Source organism: Lathyrus oleraceus, chromosome 6 (assembly GCF_024323335.1).
Source record: "Lathyrus oleraceus cultivar Zhongwan6 chromosome 6, CAAS_Psat_ZW6_1.0, whole genome shotgun sequence".
NCBI lineage: Eukaryota > Viridiplantae > Streptophyta > Magnoliopsida > Fabales > Fabaceae > Lathyrus > Lathyrus oleraceus.
In genome coordinates, this window is record NC_066584.1 from 463,928,421 (window position 1) to 463,935,725 (window position 7,305).

Here is a 7,305-nt window from a genome sequence, read left to right on the forward strand (position 1 = left end):
AGAGAAAAACATATTAAATCATGTATGATACATATGAGACTGGAAGTGATACTTGAAGGTAACGAGAAACACAAGCAAGGGGGGTTTGAATTGAGTTTTTAAAAATAAATATTTTTATACCCAACACAACAATAAAAAAATAAAAAACAAAAATAATGAAAAAATTAATTTTACCTTTTTATTTACATTATTTACTTAATGGTTCCTATTAAAGGATAGTTTCAACTAACCTTCAAATAGTTGAAATCCCTCAAATTAGTTACTCTTATAGCTAGCTGCTAGCTCAGTTGCTCGCAGGAATTTATTGTACACACTCATTGCCATATATTATCCTCATGGAACCAACCCCTAACTAAAAGTTAGTTAGACGAGTGGGTGTATCAATGATCTATAAAATTTCAAACATGACCTTATTTTCATACGATGTTGATATTGAGTGTCTTTTAATTTGCAAAGAGTGGTGGTGGATGATTTAGTGATGACCGGATTCTTGCTTTTATTTTTGCGTTATATTCATTAATTTAGGGCCTATGAAACGCATGCACAGCCATGACATTAACACTTACCTATCAATTCTATCAATAGTATACTAGTAACTGTTTTCTAGAAAGTTGCATTCGACTAAGGTTGTGTAACCTAGTCGAAGTCGAAGTAGCTGTGAAATTAGATGTATTCGACAGAGTCGAATACAGTTGAGTCGAAGTTAAAATATAACTTGTACGTTTTAGGTTATATATATATATATATATATATATATATATATATATATATATATATATATATATAACTCTCTGAAGCACACACTCATTGCATCACTGTCTGAGAAATTTAGCATATGTCAAAGCCCTACAATTAGTTTTATATGTCACAATATTCTCTGCTCTAGTTTTTAAATAAAGTAGTTATAGGTATGAGAAACAAGTCCACCAACATTGACTCAGATATTACTTAATTGGTTATAACATTCTAAAACAATGAACCAACATTGACTCAGTTATTAGTTAGTTGGTTATAACATTCTAAAACAATGAATCAAAACTCTCAACTTCTGTCCTATGAACCTATTTGAATGTTGCATTGCAGACTGATATCAAGGTCATTGAGGAATCAAACCAATTTGAATCAACAATTGTTTATTCATAAGTACAAATATTTTTAAGATTGGTCATTTGGGAGTTTGGCAGTGTATGGATGTTTGTGTTTCCGTTTGGACCAAGAAAATAACCTAACCTCAACCCTGCATTAAAAACAACATGTTTTTCAGCCAACACCAATAAGATATTCACGGATTCCATCACTCATCTCAATAAGGCATCACATGCAGATTCACATGACCAATTAATTTGTCAACCTGTAGCTTCAAGATCTTCAACAATAAATTAAAATAACCAAGCTTTATTTGTATTTAACTAAATTATAGAAAAGTTAAAAATCCTAATTTTCAAATTGGGGCATTCCGAGAATTGAACTCGGGACCTCTCGCACCCTAAGCGAGAATCATACCACTAGACCAAATGCCCTGAGTGATTGTTGTTTTGCCAATTTTACAAGTTCACAGTTTAAATTAAAAAGAAAATGGCCAATCCATCTAACATTTTCACATTATTATCCAACAATCTGATTTGTCCCACTAGGTGAAGTTGCCTACTTGAGTCAAAAGTCGTCATAATATGATAAATAAAACTAACATAGAATAGATCATATATATATATATATAGAATCGTCTAACCTGGTTTTTTCAAAGTCTTTCCGTCTTCACATAGAATCGTACCGATTAATTTCCAATGGTACATAATCTCAATTGGAAGCACCTCTCTTATGTATTAATCAAAATTTTCCTTGTTTTCTTGTAGCACCTGCATTACTAATTTCATTTAGCACAATACAAAAAATAGATTACTTGGCATATTGATAGATGAGGTTTCATGCTATAATTCTGCAATTCTGTTTTAATAAAATAGAAATAATAATAATTAATAATAAAATAGAAATAGATTCATGAATCAGAGAGCATTCACATGCAGTCCCTGAAACCTAACTATTATTTAACAAATTAACGAGAAAACAAGTCAAACTTCCACAGCTTCAAAACAATAAAAAGGGGGCATTCCGAGAATCGAACTCGGGACCTCTTGCACCCAAAGCAAGAATCATACCACTAGACCAAATGCCCTGATATGAAAAGTTTTTGATTGTAAATAACTTAGTTGGCACAACTATTTTAGGGGAAAATTTGGAGCACATACCTCTTATTTCCCTATATATGTCATCACTAAACAAGTGGATGACAAGATTTATTTTTGATATCCATATCCAATAGGATCTCATCATTCATTCTGATCAAGACTGAAGAAAAAGAAAAAAAAACAGTGAAATCAATTTGTTATCAACATCAAATATTATAGTTCTTCCGTGTCAAACAAATAAGTGCAATATGGAAATCAAACTATACATCAGAAACCACTTTGATGAAGCAATGCAAGCCCAACAATGCTGAGATTGATGCTGCACTTGGATTTCTGTCTATGCCCCCAATTCCTCAGACAGTGGAATGCTGCTAACTAAGAAAGATAGGAATGATGTCAGGGAACTAACACCATTCAGTAGATTAATAATAAAACAAGAATCTTTGCGATACTATACTCGAGTTTTCGTTTCCGCTAAACTACAGTTTTCTAATTACTAAGCTTCAAGAATATGGTGTTAGTGAGGAACTATCCCTCAGACAGTGGAATGCTGCTGAATCAAATGCCTCATTCAAACCGACAAATTATTAATACCTATAACTGAGATAGAAGAAGCCCAATTTTTTTTCTGAGCTTGATATGAAATCAGAAAACCATCAAATCCACATGAAGGATGGACATTAAAGGAACATTAATTGAAGTTTTTTATGGTTATTCAATAATTCCCATTTTCGTTGATTTTCTTTATCCGATCAATTCTAAATTGAATTTAGGAACAATTCACTATTGAAAAATAGATAGTGTATTTACATTTTGCAGTGCCCTGCGCCAAAAATGACATTTGTATAACCCCACTTCCAAGATGTAAATACAGTAGAATATTCGAATATATACAAACAGTTGGAAGAACATTTCAACAAACAGCTGTAGGGCAAAGACATATTTAGCCAAATGCTTTGAATAAACATGAAAAGACGAGGTAAACGGTGAGGCAATATGCAATTGAAAAGTTAAACTCCTAACCTTCAATTTCAAAAAGGGGGCATTCCGAGAATCGAAATCGGGACCTCTCGCACCCAAAGCGAGAATCATACCACTAGACCAAATGCCCTTATATGAAAAGTTTTAGTTTGTAAATAACTGAATTGTGAGAATTGTTTTAGGGGGGAAATTGAACTCCATGCCTCTTATTTTCACCATATGTCATCACTAAACAACTGGATGAGAAGATTTATTTCTAATATCCATATCCAATAGGACCTCGTTATGTATTCTGATCAAGACTGGAGCAGGGACTTACCCTTAGTGGCCTGCAGGAAGAAAACCAGAGTAGAGTTGAAACTGCATAGAAAAGAAGGGTTAGCAGCAGAGATCATGAAAATGGTGCAGATTATTTAAGAAGGGAATTGAACTCTAGTGAAACGAATGCTGCTTACTAGGAAAGATAGAAGTAATGTCAAGGGATTATCCTTCTTCCAGGACAGTTACTTTTGAAGGAAACAACCAGGCTCAAGGACATAAGATAAGTGTAGGAAGTAACTCAGATAGAGCAGCTCAAGTAATATCCAGGGAGTTGGATGGCAGAGTAGAATTGTGGGAGCTTGAACACTGTCAAGAGAGGAGTTGTGAAATAAAAGGGAACATGGCAGTTGTTTAGGTCTTTTGGATGTGATGAAGAAAAGGAGGAAAACGACTCAACAGAGCATGTGGACGACGTACATAGGCTGGAGTGCAAGTTTGTATAGCTTTCATTGTATATAATGCTAGATGAACCTTGTGTTCTTCTTTACATTTGTGGAGGAGTATAGATGGAAGGAAGGTAAGGATTTTGGTTGACAATGAGAGCATCGCTAACTTCCACCCTCGAGTACTGTGTGGAAGTAGGGGGCGGACACAAAAGAAGTTGTCAAGGGGAATTTAAGGGAGTCAATAAGCACTTGCAAAATTCTCTGGTTCAACAGGATTTTTCATGGCTGAACTACTACGGACAGCAGTTGTGTTAGAAGTGGAATGGTTGGCTTCATAATTTGAAGGAAACCAGAGCTAATTTCAAGGAGTAACATCTATTGATGGAAATTGGAGGAACGGCAACAATAATAGAGTTGAGAGAACCAACTATGGCTGAAGCAAATGCCTCATTCAAACCAGACAAATTATTAATACCTATAACTGAGCTAGAAGAAGCCCAACTTTTTTTCTGAGCTTGATATGAAATCAGAAAACCATCAAATCCACATGAAGGATGGACATTAACGAAACATTAATTGAAGTTTTTTATGGTTATTCAATAATTCCCATTTTTGTTGATTTTCTTTATCCGATCAACTCTATATTGAATTTTAGGAACAATTCACTATTGAAAAATAGATAGTGTAAACTGGAACTAGGATTAATATTCATGTTAGATAATTACCATAGGAATATAGAGTTGTTCGCATGTGTTCGAAAAAATTAGTGTTCATTCATGTTTTAGATAACATTAACTCGCCTAAGGAATTAGAACTTATTTTGAGCAGTTTAACTTTGAAACTCCTACATTGCTCTCAACCGGTAAGGTCAAAAAATGGTCACCACTTATAAGCTATAACCACTATTGAGACCATATTACTATCCCATGTATGAGTCTAACATTGTATACATTTAGAAAGTGAACTCATGTATATTTACGGTACCCTACACCAAAAACGATATTTGTACAATCCCAATTACAACATGTAAATACAGCAGAATATTCAAATATATATACAGGCAATTGGAAGAAACATTTCAACAAACAGTTAAAGGGCATTCAAGGAAAGCACATATATTCGATTAAAAGCCAAATGATTTGAATAAAGATGAAAAGAAGAAGTTAACAGTGAGGCAATGGAATTGGAGAAGATGAATAACCTGATGTGAGTTTTGTTCAAAATCAAGTTCTGCTGTAATGATGCATGTGTCCGTCCGTGTTGATAAGAGACGGAAGAAGTAAGATAGGGTTCAGTGTTTGAGCGGAGAAAGAAAATATGTGGAGGATAATGCCAAATGCAATTTTTTTAAATAGTTTATTTTTGTGATTTTTTTTTAAATAATCATTTTTTTAAGTAAAATTCTAAAATAATTATTTTTTATAAATTTATTGGAATAACCATCTTTCATGAAGCATGTGTTACTTGAACCGACACATCTATTTTTTCATTAAGCATAGGCGCTATATCATTGGCGCATGCATGCAATGAAGTCAATACAATTGCCGCATTTATACAATACATTATATGTATGCGTCAATGCATGTGACGCATGCTCTATATAAAAAAAAAAAATTTTAAAATTTTATACTTATAAATAATTAAATTAAATAGGTAAATAAAAATAATTATTAATATTATAATATTAAGTTAAAATACATAACAATTGACAAGAAAATCAATGATCCGCCTGATTGAAACGTCCCCATGTTCCACATCTCGGTGCATTAGTCTGCCTTCGAGGTCTCCCTCGATTTCTCTTAGGTATTTGGAATCTTTGAGTGTTGGCATGATGCAATGGTGGCTGATGTGAAGGTCAGGTGGAAGGTCCAACGGTATTTGATAAATTTGTCATCATTTCTCCCCAATAGTTGGGGGATTGTCGTCAACGGCGCTTCCGTAATTGAGTCTGGTGCTCATGTTATTGTAGTTTGGCCGTTGTGGTTGGGTGGTTTGTGGACAATATGGTTGCCCGAATTGGGACATTGAATCGTTTTAGAAACGAAGCAATGATTCTTGTGGTATATTAAAGTCAAACAATGGTTGGGTGTTGTGTCGATGGCATGTTTGGGTGTTCATAAGTGAGGGGCTACGATGGCATGAGGTTGAATCGTATGAATCATTTGAGCTATAGACATATGTGGTGGCTGCATATGGTTGTTGGTGGTTAGGGTTTGGTTTCTGGTTTTGAGTTTGGGTGTGTGGCATGAATTGGTTGTGAGGTTTGGTGTTTGGTGGTTAGGTGTATATGGCAGGGTGATGGTGTGAGGTTGGTCATTGGGTTTGGGTGGGTTGATATTATTCTTGGGCGGGGATTTTTTGTTGAACGTTTGATGACGAAGTTCGTTGGCGTGGATCAATCAAATATCTTGCCTCAGACACAAACTGTGGTGTTGTAATTGACATAAACCATGTCATATAATGTTGAGTTGGTATAGCACCATGTATGACTGGTTCGTTTAGGATGTGTTGTCGTCGATTCCTCCAATGACGACACATCTCTTTTGCGAAGTCTCTCCAATCGGAATAATCTCTTTGGCCATCGACTCTTTATTGATGTCAATCTCCCAAACACGTCGAAGGTTCTGGAATTTGTTGTTGCATGTCGAACTGCAGTTTTACATGGTCACTATGGTGCTCGTTCGATCGTATTTGAGTGATCAGTGTTTTGTAAAAACACAAGGGCGTTTTTATAAAGTAATATTTCTAAAACATATAATCATTAAAACCTATTTTAAAACCCTCTATTTCTCAATTAAAATCACCTAAAATTGTTTCGGAGTCTAGCCAAATGAATTAGAAATTGTCATAACGATTATGACTTATTTATATGAATTGCCTAACCAATTTGACGATATACCCAATTGATCAGGTAAAGGATGATCGAGTCTAGAATCGATTATGATAGTGTCTTAATGAAAGATAACAACTCTCTATCAAATCTTTCCAAAATTGACACAAATAATCGGTTATTTAGATCATCAAATCGATTGGAAGGAGGACCTAATCGATTGGACAATAAGTTTATGGATCATTTCCTTTTTTGAATCAATCTTTGGCCTATAAATAAAGACGTTTCCCTTCACTTTTCACATCCCAAAATGTGAGATTTTTCACCTTTCTCACTCTTTATCTAAATATTCTCTCTTTCTCTCATATAAATTTGACCATTGTGCTTTGAGAAAATATCTTGTGTTTAAGTGGGGAATTTTTTCTAAAAAGGGTAATATTGTAAATTTTCCAAGAGCTCTTTTTTTCTCTTAAGTGAATCTCTCTTTCCTTAGGAAGTATTTGTTTGGGTTTGAAGCTAAAACCATTAAAAGTTTTGGTTGGGGTATTTAGTATTAAGTCTCTGTTTGGTTCGTGAGTTGAGTCACTCAATGAAAAGCTCT

General features: G+C 34.3%; 3 non-coding genes across 3 annotated transcripts; all 3 read right to left on the reverse strand.

Annotated features, from left to right (window-relative positions):
* Window positions 1-1,448: 1,448 nt before the first annotated feature.
* TRNAP-AGG (transfer RNA proline (anticodon AGG)) lies at window positions 1,449-1,520 on the reverse strand. Its single transcript has one exon. It is a non-coding gene; the product is annotated as a tRNA-Pro (tRNA).
* A 581-nt stretch (window positions 1,521-2,101) lies between these two features.
* On the reverse strand, window positions 2,102-2,173 carry TRNAP-UGG (transfer RNA proline (anticodon UGG)). The gene has a single exon. It is a non-coding gene; the product is annotated as a tRNA-Pro (tRNA).
* A 1,052-nt stretch (window positions 2,174-3,225) lies between these two features.
* On the reverse strand, window positions 3,226-3,297 carry TRNAP-UGG (transfer RNA proline (anticodon UGG)). Its single transcript has one exon. It is a non-coding gene; the product is annotated as a tRNA-Pro (tRNA).
* Window positions 3,298-7,305: the final 4,008 nt, after the last annotated feature.